General features: G+C 46.4%; 1 protein-coding gene and 1 pseudogene across 1 annotated transcript in view; both read right to left on the bottom strand.

Moving 5' to 3' along the window:
* Positions 1-24,617, bottom strand: part of LOC141073069 (uncharacterized) — a 704,210-nt gene that overhangs the window by 155,190 nt on the left and 524,403 nt on the right. The window lies entirely within an intron of this gene.
* Positions 10,469-24,617, bottom strand: part of LOC141073091 (uncharacterized) — a 42,807-nt pseudogene continuing 28,658 nt past the window's right edge.

Raw genomic sequence — 24,617 nt, 5'->3', positions numbered from 1 at the left:
CGGTATAAGTGATTAAGTGACTTTATTGTACGGGTCGGTGCGGTTACTGCGATATCAGATTAGTATCAGGTATTTATGATTGGCAGCTGTCACACACTAAAAGATGCTTTTTATTGCAAGAAAAAAAATGTCTTTTTCATCACGTTTTGTTCCATTTTTTGTTTGGCGGTATGATGATAAAGCATTTTTTTATGGTGTTAAAGGGGTTAACTAGTGGGACAGTTTTATAGATCAAGTCGTTCCAGATGCAGAGATTCCAAATATGTGTATTTTTATTGTTTATATATTTTTCATACAAATATTTATGGATACATTATCTTTTGACTTTTTTTGTAAATATTTTTACAATTTTTTGAAAAATATATATTTTTTTATTTTGTCCCACTATGCAGCATGCCCATGCTATGTAAACTGTCAGCTCTGCACGGACAGAGAAAGTTGCTGATCATGCACTGCACATGATCAAGCAACTTTCATAGCTCTGTTGACCCATCATGCAGTGCGGTCTCTGATCCAAGGGCAGAGGGGCCGTTGTCCCTCTGCTAGGTCCCGAAATGCAGTGATTGAGTTTGATCGCAGCATTTAGGAGGTTAAAGTGCTGGGAGCATTGCAGGACCTCTCCTGGCACTTAGTGCCAGCTGTCAGAATCAGCCGGCGCACGACAGCCTGGACGTAATAATCTGTCCCACGTCAATAAGCACCAGCATGCGTGAACGTATTACTGGCTGTTGGTAAGGGGTTAAAAATTGTTGTTCTATGAAACTCCTTGTTGCCAAAATTTTGTTCTTGTGTTCAGTGAGATATTAATTAAAAACTTACTTATCAAAAGGGGTGTACTCATTTATTCTGAGCAATGTTTATTAACATTTATAACAGTGAACATAATTACAGTTTATTTCCTGTATGCCTTAAGTCTTGTCTGACAAGATTTGATTTATTTACTAAAGATTTCCCACACTGTGAACATGAATACGGCTTCTCTCCTGTGTGATAAGAGTTGATTTATCTGTAAAGCATTTCTCACAGAATGATCATGAGTACTGTGACGCGAGTCACAATAGTGAAGATATAAACTACTTACTGTAAGTAAAGGGAGGTCAAACAATCCGAGGTCAGGTCCAGGAAATGGCGCAGTATGACAAAGGGAAGTCAGAGACGAAGTCCAATACACGAGCCGAGGTCAGGAAAGCCAGAGAGACAAAGCCGGTAACAGGGGGAAGGCACAAGCCAATGGTCTGAGTCCGTGAAGAGAATCAAGTCAAGCAGGGTCAGGCACAGAGGGATCAGTGTTACACAGGCAACAGCTAGTGCACAATTGACACTGGGGGGGAGGAACTAGCATACTTAAGAAGAAGCCTGAATAAGGAAAATTAACACAGGTGATTGCAGCACAGACACAAAGTAACAAATATGCAGAATGGAAATCATGACAGTACCCCCTCTTCAATGGGGACCACCTGGACCAACCGATAAGCCCTTACAGAATGAGCGGGATCCTAGGATCGTTCCTCAGGTCCACACCACTTCCAATGTACCAAGGGAATTCCGAACCATTCAGGAATCATTGACCCTTTGTACCTCATATTCTAAGCCTCCCTCAAAAGACACCGGAGGAGGCAGCGAGAACAGGGGGAATAAATTCCTTCAACAACGACTTGTGGAAAACATTAGGAATACAGAAAGAACGAGAGAGCTTTTACGGGAAGCCAACTGGATTGACCACCTCCAGAATTTCATATGGACCAATGAATCTAGGACTCAACTTTAGCGAGGGCACCTTCAACTTAATATTCTTAGAGGAAAGCCATATCTTATCTCCCACTTTGAAGGCGACCCCTGATGAGCCCCTCATATCGGCATTCCGCTTCTGCCGAGGCTGAGCCACCCCAATATTCTTTTTAACCTTCCTCCAAACATCCCCCAGCTCTTGGATGGTGACATCCACCTCAGGACACTCAGAACTTATCCTGCAAAACTCACCAAAATGAGGATGAAACCCATAATTACAGAAAAATGGCGAGATCCCCGTGGACTGATTAACATGACTGTTAAAGGCAAACTCAGTCAGCGGATCAAATGACTAATTCTCCTACTGATCGGTGACAAATCTTAAAATTTCCTCCAAAGACTGATTTGTACTCTCTGACCGTTAGTCTCAGGGTGATAAGCAGAGGAAAAGGCCAAATCAATCTCCAGTTTTCTGCAGAAAGCCCTCCAAAATCTAGAGATGACTTGTGCACCCCTCAGATACAATATTCAGAGGAATCCCATGCAATCGTACCACATGAACAATAAACAGTTTGGAGAGAGATTCAGCATTGGGTAACCCAGATAATAGGACGAAGTGAGCTTGTTTGCTGAAGCGATCGACTACCACCCAAATAGCAGTCATCCCCCCAGACCGTGGTAAATCTGAAATGAAACCCATGGACAAATGAGTTCATGGTCTTTCCGGAATTGGCAGAGGAGCCAATTCCCTGGCCGGCCGGTAATGCTGTACTTTGGCGAGACACAAAATCTCTAACATCCTTATGCATAGCAGACAACCAAAAGAGTCTAGCAACTGCTTTCTGGGTGGCAGTGACCCAAAGATGACCACAACACAGAATCATAGAATTCCTGAAAGAGGCGTAATCTGAGACACAGGGACAAAGAGCTTGCATTCAGGAGTATTGGAAGGAGCCAAGGACTGAGCAGTTTCGATTTCAGCTCGAGGAAACCATGGCAACAACACCCTGAGGAAGAATAGAGGAAGGAGGTTCTGGAGGAGACACAGAATCAAGACAGGGCATCTGCCTCCACGTTCTTAGACCCTGCTCTGAACCTAATAGAAAAATTGAATTGTAGAAAAAAAAACGGATTACTTACCGGTAATACTCTTTTGTAGAGTCCACGACAGCACCCACTGAGAGAGGGGATCCGCCCCCGGAACAGGAAACCTACAGAGAGATAAATGGGGCGGTCCCCCTCGCTCCCTCAGTTTGTGTTACCGAGAACAACGGAGGAACCGCCATACATGTTTTAATCAATTTGTTTGGGCGATTCATCTATCTTACCCCTACATCGTTTAAGTTTGCTAAGTTTAACCACGTATAAAATTTTAATTACAATCTCCGCCACCAATGAGACCCATGTGAAAAAAGTTTTACGAGAGGGAAGTGAGCGGGTGCTGTCGTGGACTCTACAAAAGAGTATTACCGGTAAGTAATCCGACTTTTCCTCTTCGCCACGACAGCACCGAGAGATTTCCAGAGATAATCACTTGGGAGGGCACACCGTGTTAAGGACTGATCTACCGAAAGACAAATCCTCGGTAGAGGATAAATCTAGTCTATAGTGACTATAAAAGGTAGATGGAGAAGACCAGGTTGCAGCCTTACATATTTGCTCAATTGGGACGCTTGCCCTCTCGGCCCAGGAGGATGATATGGCTCTAGTAGAGTGCGCCTTAATCCCCAGCGGAGGTTCTTCTCCTTTAGCCAAATATGCCATTGTGATCGCATCTCTAATCCACCTGGATAATGTGCCTGTTGTAACTCCAGACCCCTTTCTGTTGCCCTGGAAGGAGACAAAAAGAGACCTACTCTGCCTCCAGGGACTGGTCCTATCAAGGTAGGCTAGTACAGCTCTCCTCACATCTAAGGTGTGATATTTCACCTCGTCCTGGTTTGACGGGTTTTCGTAGAAGGAAGGTAGGCATATCTCCTGAGACCTATGAAATTGTTACCCGTTTGGGAAGGTAGGACGGATCTGTCTTCAAAATTAGTCTGTCTCGTGTTACTGACAAGAACGGAGGGTCTATTGATAGAGCATGAAGATCACCTACTCTTCTAGCTGATACTAAAGCCACTAGTGTAGCAGTTTTCAATGAGAGGCACTTCACTGATGCTGAATCTATGGGTTCAAACGGGGCCTGAGTAAAGGCATCCAAGACCAGAGTAAGGTCCCATGCCGGAAGCCGAGGAATATGCACCGGTTCTGATCGTTGAAAGGCTGAAACAAAACGGGTCACCCATCTATTTGCTGCCACGTTATAGTTAAATAGGGCTCCTAAGGCCGATATATGGACTTTAAGAGTATTTACTGAGAAGCCCAATTCTCGGCCTCTTTGAAGAAACTCTAAGATGGCCGTAATGGGTGGTTCACCGGCTAGCCCTGCTGGGTGAAAGGTCAGGAATTTCCTCCACACCTTGGCGTATATCCTTGTTGTAGATTCTTTTCTACTTTGTAGCAGGGTATTAATCAGGTTTTTCGAAAAGCCTTTCTGCTTTAATAGTTCCCTTTCAAATTCCAGGCCGCTAGGTGTAATGCTTTGACCTGTGGATGGTAGCAGGGTCCCTGCGAGAGAAAATCCTGGTGCAGCGGCAGGATCCACGGGTCGGTTATTGACATGGCTCTCAGCCATGAAAACCACAGCCTTTTGGGCCAAAACGGGGCTATCAAGATGACCCTCGCCCTCTCTTGTCTTATTTTCCTTACTACTGTTGGCAGGAGAACCATTGGAGGGAAGGCATAGGCTAGCTGGAATGTCCAGGGTGCTTGGAGGGCACCTAGAATGTCTGGGTTGTCTGACCTGTAGAGCGAAGCAAACCTTCTTACGCGTCTGTTGGCTCTGGTCGCGAACAGGTCTATCTCTGGTCTGCCCCATTCTGACGCGATCGTCTCGAAGACGTGCCTGCTGAGGACCCACTCGCCCTGATATAGGACCTGGCGACTGAGATAGTCTGCTTGAGAGTTGTCCACTCCTCTTATGTGGAGCGCCAAGGAGTGAAGATGTACCTTGGCTACCTCCAGGATCTTTTCCGCGATAGACATCAACGGTCCCGATCGTGTACCTCCTTGTCGGTTTATATAGGCCACTGCGGTGGTATTGTCTGTCTGGACCCTCACGTGGGTTCCTCTTAACTGTGGGAGAAATTGAGACATCGCATAGTAAATTGCTTTTAGCTCCTTTACATTAGAGGAGGTTTCTATTTCATGTTTACGCCACCGGCCTTGCATCATGTGCTCCTCCAGGTGGGCCCCCCAACCTAAGGGGCTAGCATCCGTGGTGAGCACCTTGGAGGGAGTTACACACCATTGCACTCCTTTTGACAAATTGGTAGGATTCAACCACCACTTTAGGGAATTAACCACTTCCAGCGATAGGGACATCTTCCCTTCCAACCGTCCCTGCAGTCTGTTTCCTGCAGAATAGCCCATTGTAGCTTTCTGGAGTGGAACTGAGCCCATTGCACCGCTGGGATGCACGATATCAGGGATCCCAACAGGGACATACCCTGTCTCAATGATATTACGGGTCTTCCTATAGTATTTTGTATCTTATTGATTATAGCCACCGCTTTAGCGTATGGTAGAAAGCATTTTTGGCTTACGGAATCTACTTGCAGGCCTAGGAACCTCTGACAGGTCACCGGTTCTAGCCTGGACTTCTCCCAGTTAATTAGCCAGCCCAGTGTTTGTAAGGATGAGAATCTTAGCCATTCTTGTTTCGCACTGAGAAACAGAATTCCCCACTACGAGTAGGTCGTCCAAGTAAGGGATCACTAGGGTGTCATTCAGTCTTACATACGACATCACCTCCAGCATCAATTTGGTAAATACCCGAGGAGCCATGGATAGCCTGAATGGCATTGCCGCAAACTGGAAATGCTGAATCCGACCCTTGAACCAGACTGCTACCCGCAGGAACTTCTGGTGCTCTCGGAATATGGGGAGATGGTAATAGGCATCCTTTAGGTCCAAGACTGCCATATAACACCTGGGAAACAAAAGTTTTATTGCAGAATTTATTGACTCCATCTTAAATGGCCTCAGCCTCAAGAAGGTATTAAGCTTCTTTAAATTTATTATAGTCCTGAAAGAGCCATCTGGTTTTGGGATTAAAAATAGAGAATAAAAGCCCATTCCTCTTTCGTCCCCTGGGACCTCTATCAGGACCTGTTTAGTTAGCAGTACTGCAATCTCCATCTCTAGTGCTTCCTGCTGTATCTGGGATTTCATGGAAGTCAATAGGAAGAGGTTCGGTGGATGCCGAGCGAATTCTAGTTTTAGGCCCGATGAGACGATATCAATGGCCCATGGGTTTGATGTTACCTTCCCCCATTGGTGGCTGAATTTCAGTAGTCTGCCACCTACCGGGGAACTGGTATTAGCGGAACCTGTCTCCTCTGAAGGGACGTTTTCCGAATAGATTGCCCCTTTGTTTGGGGTCCTTATTTCCCCAGCGATCCTGGGGTTTAAAGTCTTTTTGCCAAACGGCGGTTTTCTGTAGGCCTTCCTATTAAAGGGAATATACGGGTTAGGAAAACCTTTCTTTCTCTCCCCCGCTTTTGTTAAGATCTAGTCCAGTTCCGTACCAAATAAGTACTTACCCTGGCAGGGTATAGCACACAGTTTAGTTTTTGTTTGCGTGTCTCCTTTCCACCCCTTCAACCATAAGGCCCGCCGGCCTGCATTGGTTAGTCCTGCTGCTCTAGCGGATAAACGGAGAGAGTCCGCTGAGGAATCGGAGAGGAAGGCAGCTGCTCCTTTAATGAGGGGCATAGAGGACAGGAGTTTACTCCTGGCCACTCCATTCTTAATATTGTCCTCTAGGTCATTCAGCCACACCAACATTGACCTTGCCGTGCACGTGGCTGCTATTGCGGGCTTAAAAGCTGCCGCACTTGCTTCCCAGGATCGTTTAAGGAGTGTATCGGTCTTACGATCCAATGAGTCAGCCAACGTTCCTGAATCCTCTACCGGCAGGGAGGATCTACGAGAGGTAGAGGCCACGGCCGCATCCACCTTGGGGGCTCTCGACCAAGCCGTCAATTCCTCGTCGTCAAAAGGATATTTACGCTTTGACGTTAAGGGGAGGAAGGTTCTCTGCCCCTGTTTCTCCCACTCCCTTTTTACTAGCTCTTTTATAGCTGGGACCACTGGGAATGCTCGGACCTTTTTACGGGAAATGCCTGCAAACATTATGTCTTGCGGAGTCTTGGGGTCCCTACTCTCTGGCAGCCCCATGGTATTCCGGACCGACTTAACCAAGTTACTGACGCTATCTGTAGGGAAGCACGTCTGCTCCTCATCCTCTGAGGAAGGGTATTCCTGGGATCTATCAGAGTCTAGATCCCCGGTTTCTGACGGCGAGTTTGACGCCGGCGAAGCTCCCCCTCTTGGTGAACCTATTTCTCTCACGGAGGAGTGACCTCCCAGACTACTGGAGCTGCCTAAGGCCCATAGCTCTTCTCTAATTATCGCTCGGATATCCTCCTTCTTCCGTGAGGATTCGTCCTGTAAGGCCTCCTCAATACACGACTGACATAATCTTTTAGGGTGGCCGTCTGGGAGGGGCTGAGAACATAAGGCACACTCTCTATTTTTCGCCTTCTCCGTTCTTTTGGCCTAAAAAAGGGGGATGTGGACCAGAAAAAACGGACATCAGTTATTTATTCTGACTAAAAACACTCACCCGTGAGTTTCGTCAGTAAACTACCGGCTGCGGGGTCCGCAACTCAGGCTTAGGCGAGGGACGGTTTCTTCTCTTTACGTTTTTTCTCTAAGGGCTTGTCTTGTCTGGAAGGTCCGCTAGATTCCTTCCTGGAGCTGCCACTTCTTCTGGTGCTACTACTTCTCCTTGTAGTACCGCTTTGTCTGCTGCCATGTGGGGATTCCACTGGCTGATTTAATGGGAGCGAAGCTGGGTCATCTATGGATGACATGACTGCGCACTGGCGCTATGCTCGTGGCTTCTTTTTATAGGTTTTTTCTTATTGATGCTCCACCATTTTTTTTTTGTCCCATCTGCGCATGCGCGGGCGTTTCCCCGCGATCGCCGCCTCCTGTGTTGACCCCGGAAGTTGTCACTGTCCGGCCGCCGCTGGAAGTGCTTACGCAGCGGCCGCCGGACAGTGATCCCCACGCACCCCTTGCCGCAGGTATGATCTCCCGTAGCGCTGCCTGGCACAGCGCTCAGGCCCCTCTGCTTTCTCCCGGGGGGGCGCACGGCTACCATCCTGGATATAGCCTCATGGCATCTGTAATGCGCTCGCCACTTTCTGGGCGCTCAGGCTCTTCTGCCTTCTCCTGGGGGGGGCGCACGGCCGCCATCCCGGATATGCCCTCATAGCATATGTAATGCGCTTCTCGCCCTTTCCTGGGGGGGGTATACGCCCCGTCCCTTCAGTGAGCCTTGGCACCTTTCTTACCTCCGGCCTCACCTACATTACCAGCTCTGGGGTGGGGGAAAAATCGCCTCTCCGCCCGACGCTGCTTCCAGTTCTGGGGCCCCTGCTGCTCATATTATGCACGCAGGCGGCTACCAGACCAGGTATCCTCTTCTGCGGGTTCCTTTCCAGGAACAGGAAACCAAACTGAGGGAGCGAGGGGGACTGCCCCATTTATCTCTCTGTAGGTTTCCTGTTCCGGGGGCGGATCCCCTCTCTCAGTGGGTGCTGTTGTGGCGAAGAGGAAAATAAAGACCACTGAGCCTGTTTAGGTGTCAACCGCTTGGCAGATTCAATATAAGCAAGATTTTTGTGATCTGTCACCATGGTGACTGAACAGCTCCCTCAAAAAAAATGCCTCCACTCTTCAAAGGTCAACTTGACAAGCAACTCCTGATTACCCACATCATAGTTTCAGCAGGAGAAATTTTTTTAGAGAAGAATGCACATGGTCGCAGGTTAAAGTCTCAGGACCTTGAGACAATAAAGCTCCCACCCTGACCTCAGAAACATCTACCTCTACAATAAACGGCCACGGACAGAGGGACACAACGCACTGCCGATACACGGCTATCACATGCACAGGGGGGGGCTTATCTTCGCTATCCCACCACTGCCACAATGTGATAAAAAACACGGCAGGCTAGTCTTGCCCTAACAATTTATCGCAGGGGTTATTTTGGGTGTCCCACCACTGCCAACAATCCTTCACGAGCTGCGGGGATTTAAGTATATACCACCTTTCAGTTCCACTTTGGAACTCGCTGCTCTCCGGCGCCCCCCTTTACCCGCAGATCAGTCAGGGAACTACACCTGGGATAATTGGTGGCTGTCTGGCTGCTTCAATGAGGACTGGCAGTGAGGGAATAATAAAATGCTCTGGTCGAAGCCACCCAATCAGCTTATAAAATCCCCTTCTGTCACAGTCAGCAGTACCTGGGACCCAGACCACACTTCGCCGCCACCAGCTCCAGATTTTCTCTTATTAATATTTAAACTATAGAGGGGATCGGAGCCAACACAAATCAGTAGCGTAATTATCTTAAAGGCATGTAAATTCGTTTCTAGAGCATGAAGACAGACTAATAAAGTTATAATTTATTCCCAAAAGACGGGCAGTGTTACAGAGGTAAAAAGATTGTTACAAAGTTGAGACATAGATATGTACAATGCAAATATAAAATAAGAGGGTTTATAAAAACAGAAATTAACACTCACATGTGCTTAGATGGTCTTAGGATAACCAGGTAACCATGTAGGAAGACGGCGGAGCCACACGTTTCCATTCATCTGAGTTCCTTCTGGCATGGAATCTCTGCTCGAATAGGCCTCCCAACTGAGTGAGTGTGCTCTATAGTTTTGGGTCATGAGATCATAAAAGGGGCTGTGTGGTGAGGGTCCTCCCCTTACTCTTGGAGTTAGAATCTGACTACCAAACTTATAACTGTATCTTGCAGAGGGTACCTTGTATAAACATGCACATAGGCTCATCTTTTCGGGCCTGTCGAAGGCAATACCTCGAGACCAAACATGCAGTAATTATGTCACACTGTATAGGAGAAATCCATTTCTCGGATTCTGTCGACACTGGAACCGTGAAAAACATGGGCTAGGACGCTGGGTCGACACATATTGCAGAAATGTTATGTTCGTGGTTCTACCATAACCGCGGCGCGATTTATAACCAAATGATTATATCCACATTACTGTCAATGAGAAGCTGCACGTTTCAGAGACAAAGGGACCACCCTCCATGAGGCAGGAAGGAGCTCACATTGGGAATTCTGGTTAGACTGGTTTTGTGTGTGAGCTGAGGGGGAAGGAGGAGTGGCCGTAGCTGCTGGCAGGCAAGGTGTCATCTGTGGTGTAATAATCAGGGAACCTTACGTCATATCGACATTATCATTATAGAAGTGAATCTAGGTCAGGTGAGAAAACTAGAATGTCATCCAAATAAACCACAATAAATTTCCCAATATAAGCAGAAAAAATACCATTCATAAAATTTTGAAAAACTGCAGGTGCATTTGTTAGACCAAAAGGTATAATGAGATTTTCAAAGAGACCTTCAGACTTTAAAAATGCTGTCTTCCACTCATCACCCTCACAAATCCGTATAAGATTATATGCCCCTCTAAGATCCAGTTTGGAAAACCATTTGGCCCCGGAAAGTTGATTATATGGATCGGGGATAAGTGGAAGTGAATAAGCATTTTTAACCGTTATTTTGTTTAATTCTCAGAAATCGAGGCAGGGACGAAGACATCCATTTTTATTTTTAACAAAAAATAATCCGGCAGGTACCAGTGATGAGGAAGGACGAATATAACCTTTTTGTAAATTATCGTTGATATACACTTTCATGGGTGAACACTTAGGGCCAGACTAGTTATACAAGCAAGCCTTGGGTAATTTGGCATTAGGAAGATTAATAGCACAGTCATAGAGGTGGTGAGGAGGTAATATCTCAAACTCTTTCTGAAAAAACATCTCCAAAGTCTTTCAGGTATTCTGGAAGACCCTCCAAACTAAAGGAACAAACATGCACAGGTTTAAGACATTTTTCAATATAATAGGAACCCCATTTGACAATATCTCTCCGATTCCAGTCAATAATCGGATTATGCGTACGCAACCAAGGAACACCCAACAAAATTACAGCAGGTAAATTGTCCAAAACATAACAGGAGATTAATTCTGTATGAAGAGACCCCACGTTGAGTTTGAACTACACCGTAACTAAACAAACCAGATTTTGAAACTACGTTGTTCTGTCAATGGCCACAATTTGAATGGGGCTTTCTAGCTTAACTGTCCCTAATCCTAACTTCAGAACCAGTCCCGCTTCTATGAAATTAGGAGCAGATCCGCAGTCAATAAAGGCAAATGTGAACAGACATTCATCTTGAAAAAGAAGTTCAGCATTCAACAACACTTTATCAGAGGAATAAAAGGATAAATGTAAGTCTGAATGACCTCGTCAATAATTACCCAGACTTACTCGTTTCCCGACGGCTTGTTTGCTGCAGGTCGTGCCAAGCAATCCTTTTAAAAATTTCCAGCTTGGTCACAATAGAGACAAACTCCAAGTTCCCGACGGCATCTCCTCTCCTTAATCCTTGAGCTAGCAGCACCAACCTCCATAGGTTCCACCTCAGGTGCACAAACCGGGCCAGTTGGACAAAATGGAGCCTTTTCTTGCACCTTGCGTCTCTCCTGCATCCTCCGATCGATGTGGATAGCCTGAGTCATGGCCTCCACCAACCAGGCGGAGCATGTAGAGCCAGAGTGTACTTAAGAGACTCCGAAAGACCTCTAAGGAATTGACATCTGAGAGTTGCGTCATTCCACAGGACCTCAGACCACTGACGAAGCTCAGTACAATTGTTTTCTGCTGTGCGGTTCCAGTGTCAGGTTCATGATCCTTGTCTCTGCCACATTTACCCCGTCAGGTTCGTCATAGATCTGTCCTAAAGCTTCAAAAAAGGTGTCCACCGAAAGATGTTTAGGATTGAGAGGTTAGGGAAAATACCCACGTTGGAGGACCCCCCCTACAAAAGTGGCATTATTCCCACCCTCTGTGACTCATTCCCTGATGACCGGGAGCGCAAGGTAAACAAAAATTTGAAACTCTCTTTAAAAATTCTGAACTGGTCCTTTTCCAGGAAATTTGTCAGGGAGTGCTATAACAGGTTCAGGGGAACTTAACGATACGTCAGATGGTACAGGAGTCATAACAGCGGTCTGAGGAAAGGGATTCTGAGGGGCAGTGAGAGTACCAGAAATCTGGCCCTGTAACTGAGCATGAGAGGAAGCCAGTTTGTGTTGTTCCAAGGCTAAAGCTTGGACTGAGTCAGATTCGCCACCTGATCACACAAAGTATGTAATGGATCCATAGGTGGGAAACTGAAAAAATTTTAACGGTCAATCATAATGTGATGCGAGTCACAATAGTAACTATATAAACTACTTACTGTAAGTAAAGGGAGGTCAAACAATCCGAGGTCAGGTCCAGGAAATGGCGCGGTATGACAAAGGGAAGTCAGAGACGAAGTCCAATACACAAGCCGAGGTCAGGAAAGCCAGAGAGACAAAGCAGGTAACAGGGAGCAGGCACAAGCAAAGACAGGTCACAAGCAAATGGTCTGAGTACGGGAAGAGAATCAAGTCAAGCTGGGTCAGGTACAGAGGGATCAATGTTACACAGGCAACAGCAAGTGTACGATTGACACTGGGGGGAGGAACTAGCATGCTTACCTAGAAGCCTGAATAAGGAAAATGAACACAGGTGATTGCAGCACAGACTGACAGCCCTGACACAAAGTAACAAAAAGACAGAAACAGAGTGGAAATCGTGACAAATACAGGTTTTCTCCTGTGTGAATTCTCTGATGTTTAAGTGGTGATTTACCTGTAAAGCATTTTCCTCATTATAAACACGAAAATGGTTTCTCCCCTTTGTGAGTTCTTTGATGTTTAACAAGACTTGAATTAGCTCTAAAAATTTCCCACATTGTGAACATCAATATGGCTTCTCTCCTGCATGAATTCTCTGATGTTTAATAAGGTCGCTTTTTTTTGTGTAGGCCTTCACACATTCCAAACATGAAAATGGCTTCTCTCCTGTATGAATTCTCTGGTGTGTAGTAAGATTGCCTTTATGTGTAAAGCATTTCCCACATTCCAAACATGAATACGGCTTCTCTCCTGTATGAATTCTCTGATGTTTAATAAGATCGCTTTTATTTGTGAAGGCCTTCACACATTCCAAACATGAAAATGGCTTCTCTCCTGTATGAATTCTCTGATGTTTATTAAGATCGCCTTTTTTTGGGAAGGCCTTCATACAATCCAAACATGAATACAGCTTTTCTCCTGTATGAATTCTCTGATGTTTAATAAGATCGCTTTTATTTGTGAAGGCCTTCACACATTCCGAACATGAATATGGCTTCTCTCCTGTATGAATTCTCTGATGTCTAATAAGTTCGCTTTTATTTCTGAAGGCCTTCACACATTCCAAACATGAATATGGCTTCTCTCCTGTATGAATTCTCTGATGTATAATAAGATCGCTTTTATTTATGAAGGCCTTCATACATTCCAAACATGAATGCAGCTTCTCTCCTGTATGAATTCTCTGATGTGCAATCAGATTCTTTTTCTCTGTGTAGGATTTCCCACATTCTGAACATGAAAATGGCTTCTCTCCTGTATGAATTCTCTGATGTTTAATAAGATTGCTTTTTTTTCTGAAGGCCTTCACACACTCCAAACATGAAAATGGTTTCTCTCCTGTATGGATTCTCTGATGTTTACCAAGACTCCCTTTTCCTGAGAAGGCCTTTCCACATTCCGAACATGAATATGGCTTTTCTCCTGTGTGTATTCTCTTATGTATAACAAATTTTGATTTATATGTAAAGCATTTCCCACATTCCGAACACGAATACGGCTTCTCTCCTGTATGAATTTTCTGATGTTTACTAAGACTCCCTTTTTCTGTGAAGGCCTTTCCACATTCTGAACATGAATATGGCTTTTCTCCTGTGTGTATTCTCTTATGTATAACAAAGTGTGATTTATCTGTAAAGCATTTCCCACATTCCGAACATGAATACGGCTTCTCTCCTGTGTGAATTCTCTGATGTATAATAAGACTCCATTTTACTGAGAAGGCCTTTCCACATTCCGAACATGAATATGGCTTTTCTCCTGTGTGAATTCTCTCATGTATTAGAAATTTTGCTTTATTTGTAAACCATTTCCCACATTCTGAACAGCAGTATGTCTTTTTTCCTTTGTGTATTCTTTGTGCTAAAAAATCTGAGCTTGTAGTAAGTTTCTTGTCACACTGAAATCTTGTATCCACTTTATCACCTGGAATTGTGGTAACAATGTGAGATTGCTCAGGAGAGGGCTCCTCATGATTAGGAGGAGTATAAGAAAGTGAAGTGCTGTGAAGTCCAGGAGCTCCATGAAGGGTATTGAGGTTTTCTCCATTAGACTGCTTCCTGATATCTTCTTTTTTACAACTGAGTGATAAACTGTTATTCTCACAAGGATTTCCTGTAAGGATGAAAGATAGATTGGATGTGAATTTTTTCTACAATACAGAAGGGATTTCTAAATTGACTTAATAAAAACAAATAAAAAGCGCTCCTTGTGTGAATCAGCAGAAAATATTGGGTTAAGGTGAGTGGCTACTACTCCCCTAGATTAGTTGTGCAGCTCCAGGCACAACCCTGGTGTTAACATGATTGATCCTCCATGGCTGCGGCGGTGCCGCCTGATCCTCCACCAAGAGGTCCAGATTAAAAGAACTAGGATAAAAGTATAAGTAAAAACCGGATTACTTACCGGTAATACTCTTTTGTAGAGTCCACGACAGCACCCACTGAGAGAGGGGATCCGCCCCAGGAACAGGAAACCTACAGAGAGATAAATGGGGCGGTCCCCCTCGCTCCCTCAGTTTGTATTACCGAGAACAACGGAGGAACCGCCATACATGTTTTAGTCATTTTGTTTGGGCGATTCATATATCTTACCCCTATAGCCTTTACATTCGCTAAGTTTAATCATATATTAAATTCTAATTACAATCTCCACCACCAAGGAGACCCATGTGTGAAAAATTTTTACGGGAGGGAAGTGAGCGGGTGCTGTCGTGGACTCTACAAAAGAGTATTACCGGTAAGTAATCCGGTTTTTCCTCTTCGCCACGACAGCACCCACTGAGAGATTTCCAGAGATAATCACTTGGGAGGGCACACCGTGTTAAGGACCGATCTACCAAAGGTCAAATCCTCTGTAGAGGACAAATCTAGTCTATAGTGACTATAGAAGGTAGATGGAGAAGACCAGGTTGCAGCCTTACATATTTGCTCAATTGGGACGTTTGCTCTCTCGGCCCAGGAGGATGATATGGCTCTAGTAGAGTGCGCCTTAATCCCCAGCGGAGGGTCTTCTCCTTTTGCCAAATATGCCATTGTGATCGCATCTCTAATCCACCTGGATAATGTGCCTGTTGTAACTCCAGACCCCTTTCTGTTGCCCTGGAAGGAGACAAAAAGAGACCTACTCTGCCTCCAGGGACTGGTCCTATCAAGGTAGGCTAGTACCGCTCTTCTCACATCTAAGGTGTGATATTTCACCTCATCCTGGTTTGACGGGTTCTCATAGAAGGAAGGTAGGCATATCTTCTGAGACCTATGAAATTTAGTTGCCCGTTTGGGAAGGTAGGACGGGTCTGTCTTCAAAATCAGTCTGTCTCGTGTTATTGACAGGAACGGAGGGTCTACTGATAGAGCATGAAGATCACTTACTCTTCTAGCTGATACTAAAGCTACTAGTGCAGCAGTTTTCAATGAGAGGCACTTCACTGATGCCGACTTTATGGGCTCAAACGGGGCCTGAGTAAAGGCATCCAAAACCAGAGTAAGGTTCCATGCCGGAAGCCGAGGAATATGCACCGGTTCTGATCGTTGACAAGCTGAAACAAAACGGTTTACCCATCTATTTGCTGCCACGTTATAGTTAAATAGGGCTCCTAGGGCCGATATATGGACCTTTAGAGTATTAACTGAGAGGCCCAATTCTCGGCCTCTTTGAAGAAACTCTAAGATGGGCGTAATGGGTACTTCACCGGCTAGCTCTGCTGGGTGAAAGGCCAGGAATTTCCTCCACACCTTAGCGTATATTCTTGTAGTAGACTCTTTCCTACTTTGTAGCAGGGTATTAATCAGGTTTTCCGAAAAGCCCTTCTGCTTCAATAGTTCCCTTTCAAATTCCAGGCCGCTAGGTGTAGGGCTTTGGCCTGTGGATGGTAGCAGGGTCCCTGCGAGAGAAGATCCTGGTGCAGCGGCAGGATCCACGGGTCGGTTATTGACATGGCTCTCAGCCATGAAAACCACGGCCTTTTGGGCCAAAACGGGGCTATTAAGATGACCCTCGCCCTCTCTTGTCTTATTTTCCTGACTACTGTTGGAAGTAGAACCATTGGAGGGAAGGCATAGGCTAGCCGGAATGTCCAGGGTGCTTGGAGGGCATCTAGAATGTCTGGGTTGTCTGACCTGTAGAGCGAAGCGAACTTCCTTACGCGTCTGTTGGCTCTGGGGGCAAACAGGTCTATCTCTGGTCTGCCCCAATCTGTCGCTATTGTCTCGAAGACGTGCCTGCTGAGGACCCACTCGCCCTGATATAGGACCTGGCGACTGAGATAGTCTGCTTGAGAGTTGTCTACTCCTCTTATGTGGAGTGCCGACAAGGAGTGAAGATGTACCTCGGCTATCTCTAGGATCTCTTCTGCGATAGACATCAACGGTCCCGATCGCGTACCTCCTTGTCGGTTTATATAGGCCACTGCGGTGGTATTGTCTGTCTGGATCCTCACGTGGGTTCCTCTTAACTGCGGGAGAAATTGAGATATCGCATAGTAAATTGCTTTTAGCTCCTTTACATTAGAGGAGGTTTCTATCTCATGTTTACGCCACCGGCCTTGTATCATGTGCTCCTCCAGGTGGGCCCCCCAACCCAAGGGGCTAGCATCCGTGGTGAGCACCTTGGAGGGAGTTACCCACCATTGCACTCCCTTAAGACAAATTGGTAGGATTTAACCACCACTTTAGGGATTTATCAACTTCTGGCGATAGGGACATCCTCCCTTCCAACCGCCCCTGCAGTCTCTCTGCTTCCTGCAGAATAGCCCACTGTAGTCTTCTAGAGTGGAACTGGGCCCATTGCACCGCTGGGATGCACGATATCAGGGACCCCAGCAAGGACATACCCTGTCTCAATTATATTACGGGTCTTCCTGTAGTATTCTGTATCTTATTGATTATGGCCACTGCTTTGGCGTCTGGTAGAAAGCACTTCTGACTTACAGAATCTACTTGCAGGCCTAGGAACCTCTGACAGGTAACTGGTTCTAGTCTGGACTTCTCCCAGTTGATTAGCCATCCTAGCGTTTGTAGGGATGAGATAATCTTAGCCATTATTGTTTTGCACTGAGAAACAGAATTCCCTACTACGAGCAGGTCGTCCAAGTAAGGGACCACTAGTGTGTCATTCAGCCTTACATACGACATCACTTCCAGCATTAATTTGGTAAATACCCGAGGAGCCATGGATAGCCAGAATGGCATTGCCGCAAACTGGAAATGCTGAATCCGACCCTTGAACCAGACCGCTACCCGCAGGAACTTCTGGTGCTCTCGGTATATGGGTAGATGGTAATAGGCATCCTTTAGGTCCAAGACTGCCATGTAACACCTGGGAAACAAAAGTTTTATTGCAGAATTTATTGACTCCATCTTAAATGGCCTCAGCCTTAAGAAGGTATTAAGCTTCTTTAAATTTATTATGGTCCTAAAAGAGCCATCTGGTTTTGGGACTAAAAATAGAGGAGAATAAAAGCCCATTCCTTCTTCGTCCCCTGGGACCTCTATCAGGACCTGTTTAGTTAGTAATACTGCAATCTCCATCTCCAGTGCTTCCTGCTGTATCTGGGACTTCATGGAAGTCAATAGGAAGAAGTTCGGTGGATGCCGAACAAATTCTAGTTTTAGGCCTGATGAGACTATATCAATGGCCCATGGGTTTGATGTTACCTTCCCCCATTGGTGGCTGAATTCCAGTAGTCTGCCACCTACCGGTGTACTGGTATTAGCGGAACCTGTCTCCTCTGAAGGGACGCTTCCCCAATAGATTGCCCCTCTGTTTGGGGTCCTTATTTCCCCAGCGATCCTGGGGTTTAAAGTCTTTCTTTTTGCCAAACGGCGGCTTTCTGTAGGACCTCCTATTAAAGGGAATATACGGGTTAGGAAAACCTTTTTTTCTCTCTCCCGCTTTTGTTAAAATCTCGTCCAGTTCCGTGCCAAATAGGTACTTACCCTGGCAGGGTATAGCACACAGTTTAGTTTTTGTCTGCGTGTCCCCTTTCCACCCCTTCAACCATAAGGCCCGCCGGCCTGCATTGGTTAGCCCTGCTGCTCTAGCCGATAAACGGAGAGTCCGCTGAGGAATCGGAGAGGAAGGCCGCTGCTCCTTTAATGAGGGGCATAGAGGATAGGAATTTATTCCTGGCCACTCCGTTTTTAATATTGTCCTCTAGGTCATTCAGCCATACCAACATTGATCTTGCTGTGCACATGGCTGCTATTGCGGGCTTAAAAGCTGCCGTACATGCTTCCCAGGATCGTTTAAGGAGTGTATCGGTCTTACGATCTAATGAGTCAGCCAAAGTTCCTGAATCCTCTACCGGCAGGGAGGATCTACGAGAGGTAGAGGCCACCGCCGCATCCACTTTGGGGGCTCTCGACCAAGCTGTCAATTCCTCATCGTCAAACGGATATTTACGCTTTGACGTTAAGGGGAGGAAGGTTCTCTGCCCGTTTTTCCCACTCCCTTTTCACCAACTCTTTTATAGCTGGGACCACTGGGAATGCTCGGACCTTTCTACGGGAAATGCCTGCAAACATTATGTCTTGTGGAGTCTTGGGGTCCTTACTCTCTGGTAGCCCCATGGTATTTCGGACAGACTTAACCAAGTTACTGACGCTGTCCGTAGGGAAACACGCCTGCTCCTCGTCCTCTGAGGAAGGGTATTCCTGGGATCTATCAGAGTCTAGTTCCCCGGATTCTGACGGCGACTTTGACGCCGGCGAAGCTCCTCCTCTCGGTGAACTTATCTGTCTCACGGAGGAGTGACCCCCCAGACTACTGGAGCTGCCCAAGGCCCGTAGCTCTTCCCTAATTATCGCTCGACTATCCTCTTTCTTCCGTGGGGATTCCTCCTGTAAGGCCTCCTCAATACACGCTTGGCATAATCTTTTAGGGTGGCCGTCTGGGAGGGGCTGAGAACATAAGGCACACTCTCTATTTTTCGCCTTCTCTGTTCTTTTGGCCTAAAAAGGGGGGTATGGACCAGAAAAAAGAAGGCCATCAGCTATTTATTCTGACTAAAAACACTCACCCGTGAGTCTCGTCAGCAAACTACCGGCTGCGGGGTCCGCGCCTCAGGCTGAGGCGAGGCGTGGGATGATTTCTTCTCCTTCCGTTTTTTCTCCAGGGGCTCAACTTGCCTGGAAGGTCCGCTAGATTCCTTCCTGGAGCTGCCACTTCTTCTGGTGCTGCTGCTTCTCCTTGTAGCACCGCTTTGTCTGCTGCCATGTGGGGATTCCACTGGCTGACTTAGCGGGAGCGAAGCTGGGTCATCTATGGATGACATGACTGCGCACTGGCGCTGCCTCCGTGGCTTCTTTTTATAGCCTTTCCACTTTTTTTTTTTTTTTTCCATCCTCCATTTTTTTTTTTTTTTTCTTTTTTAGCCCCTTCTGCGCATGCGCGGGCGTTCTCCCGCGAGCGCCGCCTCCTGCACTGATCCCGGAAGTCCTCCATACCTTTACTTCCGGGTTGCCTGCCTGGGAGCGCCGCTGGAAGCGCTGATGCAGCGGCCCCGACAGTGACACCACGCACTCGGCCCACACGTTAACCCCTGCAGGTATGATCTCCGGTAGCGCTGCCTGGCACAAACGTTCAGGCTCTTCTGTTTCTCTCGGGGGGAGGGGGGGGCGCGCGGCCACCATCCCTGATATGCCTAATGGCATTGTGTAATGCGTTCGTCCCCTTCCTGGGGGGGGGGAGGGATATACGCCCCTGTCCCCTCAGTGAGCCTTGGCACCTTCTTACCTCCGGGGCCTCACCTGCATTACCAGCTCTGGGGGGGGGGGGGAACATCACCTCTCCGCCCGACGCTGCCTCCAGTCCTGGGGCCCCTGCTGCTCATACTATGCACGCAGGCGGCTACCAGACCAGGTATCCTCTTCTGCGGGTTCCTTCCTAGGAACAGGAAACCAAACTGAGGGAGCGAGGGGGACCGCCCCATTTATCTCTCTGTAGGTTTCCTGTTCCTGGGGCGGATCCCCTCTCTCAGTGGGTGCTGTCGTGGCGAAGAGGAAAAAATGGGCTTCCAAAAGTGCTGCCAAGGATGTAAAAAAAATTCAGGATTGAGAGTCCTCAGTGGTTGATACCTTTTAATGGCTAACTGAAAAGATGGTGACACATTGCAAGCTTTCGAGACTACTCAGGTCTCTTCATCAGGCTAGACTAATACAAAATCTGAAGTCACATATTTATGCACAATACAGCCTAGAAAAAATGCAATAGATGAGACAAGTGACGTGAATCAGAACTATCAATATGGGAGAGAGAGAAACATAAATATAAACATTGGACCAGTTCATAGATAAGGAGTCCGGATGTTTTATGGTCCTCTGATTGGGGTCTAGTTCTGTGTTGTGATGCCCCCACAAAGTTTTAAAAGGAAATTCCTTAATTGATGTAAAAAGACATAAATCCATGCGACACATTCAAGGATGTAGGGAGAGTTTTCTTATCTTATTAAAATTATTCTATTAACCTACGTGTTACGGAGCCGGTCCAGCTCCTTCATCGGACTAATACAAGCTGAGTAATACAGGTATACAACCCATAATGACATCACAACCTTAGAGGTTGTCCACTACAATGTGTACTGGGCAAATCAATTTCAACTTTGGAAATAAGGCTTTCTTCAAATACCTTGCATTTCCAAATGTGCCTGTGAGCGGCGCTATCACTGTACGCTCATCTCCATTACGTGACCCCCGGCTGCCGCTGACTCTGATGTCCGGTGATGTCACGACAACTTCCGGAAATGGAAGCTGAAGCGGCATCACCGAGGCAGGACCCAGTCTCCTGAGTGACTGTGCTGTGGACGGAGTTTCACCGCACATCACAGCATTGCGATACTCAGGGAGACTGGGTCCTGCCTCGGTGATTATTACAAAACACCAGTGATTGTCTGTCCACTGTCTCTAACATCATGTCCTCCCTATACCTGAAACTGTCAAAAACTCCTTGCTTCCTCCCTCCACTAACTTACCCATGCACGATATTGCCATCTCCGTGTGTGGTTCCACCATTACTCCCCAGCAACATGCCCGCTGTCTTGGGGTCATACTTGATTCCGAGCTTTCCTTTGCCCCCCACATCCGATCACTGGCTCACTCTTGTTATCTGCACGTCAAAAACATTTCTAGAATTCGACTTTTTCTTACTTTTGACTCTGCAAAAACTCTTACTGCTTCTCTTATTCGTTCTCGTCTGGACTATTGCAACTCTCTACTAATCGGTCTCCCTCTTACCAAACTCTCCCCTCAGGACTATCCGTCCTGAATGCAGTAGTCAGGATCATATTCCTCACTAACCGTTACACCGATGCCTCTACTCTGTGCCACGCATTGCACTGGTTACCCATCTGTGAAAAAGACTTGGGTATACTAATAGATCACAGACTGAATATGAGTCAACAGTGTGATGCAGCAGCAAAAAAGGCAAATGCAATTCTAGGATGTATTAACAGAAGCATACAGTCTAGATCACGTGAAGTCATTATTTCCCTCTACTCCTCTTTGGTCAGACCTCATCTGGAATATTGTGTCCAGTTTTGGGCACCACATTTTAAAAAAGACATCAACAAACTGGAGCAAGTTCAGAAAAGAGCGACCAGAATGGTGACCGGTCTGCAAACCCTGTCTTATGAGGAAAGGTTGCAGGATTTGGGAATGTTTAGTTTGCAAAAGAGAAGACTGAGAGGAGACTTAATAGCTGTCTACAAATATCTAAAGGGCTGTCACATTGTAGAAGGATCAACTTTATTCTCATTTGCACAAGGAAAGACTAGAAGCAATGGGATGAAACTGAATGGGAGGAGACACAGATTAGATATTAGAAAAAACTTTTTGACAGTTAGAGTGATCAATGAGTGGAACAGGCTGCCACGAGAAGTGGTGAGTTCTCCTTCAATGGAAGTCTTCAAACAGAGGCTGGACAGACATCTGACTGGGATGATTTAGCGAATCCTGCTTTGAGCAGGGGGTTGGACCAGATGGCCCAGGAGGTCCCTTCCAACTCTACGATTCTATGATTCTATCTGCTACAGAGTTCAATATAAACTTATTACTTTCATCCACAAAGCGTTCCATGCTTCAGCACCACCCTACATCTCCTCCCTCGTCTCGTCTACCACCCTACCCGTGCCCTCCATTCTGGTAATGACCAGATTACCATCCATAATGTAAGCTTGTGAGCAGGGCCCTCACTGCTCTTGGTATCTGTTGATTTATGAGATTATTGCTATGCTGTAATGTCTTTTATCGTCTGTACAAGTCCCCTCTAAAATGTAAAGTGCTGCGGAATATGTTGGCGCCATAGAAATAACATTATCATTGTCTTGTTGTCTGCAGTGATGACGTCTCATTGAGAGCACTATGGCCAAAAACGGAGATCAGCGGCTCTGCCAGAATAAATGGCATCAGCCGCTCAAAACCACTGAGCTCCCTTACAGGCGGCAGCGCTGTCAATGTGATATCAGCACTGCAGCCAATAGCAGACACTGATAGCAGCAGCGGAGACTCAGCACTGAACCAGGGGAGAGTGAATACAGCACAGGATTGGTGTCTGTTACTGAGAGACAGTGGTTTTTCACAATCAGAAAACCCCTTTTAAGAGATTAATATGAAGTATTGTGTTTATAAGACATTTCCCACAAAGTGAACATGAGTACGGCTTCTCTCCGGTGTGACTTCTTTCATGTACAACTATAGTTGATTTATGTGACAAACATTTCCCACATTATATGCCTCACAGATCCATATTATTATTCATTTTTTTACATCCTCACATCTCAGGAGTCATAATGCTATTATACACTAAGGGGCAATGGGGGTTGGATGTTATATACTAGGGGCACAACAGGGCTGGCTGTTATGCACCGAGGGAAGGGCAATGGGGCTGGATGCTATACACCGAGGAGGTGTGTGTAACGGGGGGTGTGATGGGTCTGGTTGTTTTACACCAGGGTGCGGCGACGGGGCTGGATGTTCTGGTCCTTCTACATCCAAGATGGCCTCCATAGTGGCAGAGGAACGTCACACATATGTCTGACCCACACCTCCATAGCATGGCACTTACTGACTTACCACAGGGCTCTTCATACCACCGGGTGGCCGGCCTGGATGCAGAGAGACCAACATGCTGACCTCAGTGTAGGAGACAGTGGGAGGCATCATTATAATCACACGCCAGTCATCATCACGCGCTGGACCTTATTACACACCTGTGGAAACATCTACGGGAATCTCCTCCTTCACTTCAATCACACACGGCTGATCCCCCCTCGTCATCGCTTCTTCTTCTGTCTCATCCTTCACTTCATTCTTAGTCAGATCTTCCCCCTGATATATCAGATGTAACAATCAGCACAATACAAGAAACCACCAAAATCTATTACATCTAAGACGCTGATCAGAAATGTCCCCCCATATACAGATCCAGATAAGGGCCCAGCGCCGTCTACCTGATTTTCCTCAAGGACATTGTGGTTCTCCTCTGAACAGTCCAGGGGATACAGAGGACTGGGACATCTCTCTGGTGGATTTCTCCTCCTGGATCCATCTGCGGAGACACGCAGTGATGAAATAAATTGTGTCATGAGAAGAGAGAGTAGTAGGTGACCACAGAACAGACATGAGTCTCCCCTGCTCACCCTGCTGATTGGCCCATATTGCGATCGCCTCTTCTGCTCCATGTATAACCTCAATCTTAATATTAATCAGATCTTCGCCCTAAAAAGTAAAATGTAAGATGAGCTCAGGTCCCATCACTTCATGGTCAGATGTTGTGGGGGCTTCAGTGTCATCTACCTGATGGTCCTCCAGGATGTTGTGATTTTCCTCTGGACAGTCCTGGGGATACAGAGGACGGGGACATCTCTCTGGTGGATTTCTCCTCCTGGATCCATCTGTGGAGACACACAGACTGAATACATGACCTGCCGTGTATCTGTCTATATACAGTGGGTACGGAAAGTATTCAGACACTATTAAATTTCTCACTCTTTGTTTCTTTGCAGACATTTGGTAAATTCAAAAAGGTTCATTTTTTTTCTCATTAATGTACACTCTGCACCTCATCTTGACTAAAACAACAGAAATGTAGAAATTTTGCAAATTTGTTAAAAAACCCCTGAAATATCCCATGGTGATAAGTATTCAGACCCTTTGCTCAGCGTTGAGTAGACGCACCTTTTTGAGCTAGTACAGCCATGAGTCTTCTTGGGAATGATGCAACAAGATTTTCACACCTGGATTTGGGGATCCTCTGCCATTCTTCCTTGCAGATCCTCTCCAGTTCCGTCATATTGGATAGTGAACGTTGGTGGACAGCCATTTTCAGGTCTCTCCAGAGATGATCAATTGGGTTTAGGTCAGGGCTCTGGCTGGGCCAGTCAAGAATGGTCACAGAGTTGTTCTGAAGCCAATCCTGAGTTATTTTAGCTGTGTGCTTAGAGTCATTGTCTTGTTG

Source organism: Dendrobates tinctorius, unplaced genomic scaffold, assembly GCF_039654945.1.
Source record: "Dendrobates tinctorius isolate UK_male_01 unplaced genomic scaffold, ASM3965494v1 ptg000296l, whole genome shotgun sequence".
NCBI classification, from domain to species: Eukaryota; Metazoa; Chordata; class Amphibia; order Anura; family Dendrobatidae; genus Dendrobates; species Dendrobates tinctorius.
Note: the sequence above shows the minus strand (reverse complement) of the source record. Positions and strands in the feature narration are given on the sequence as shown.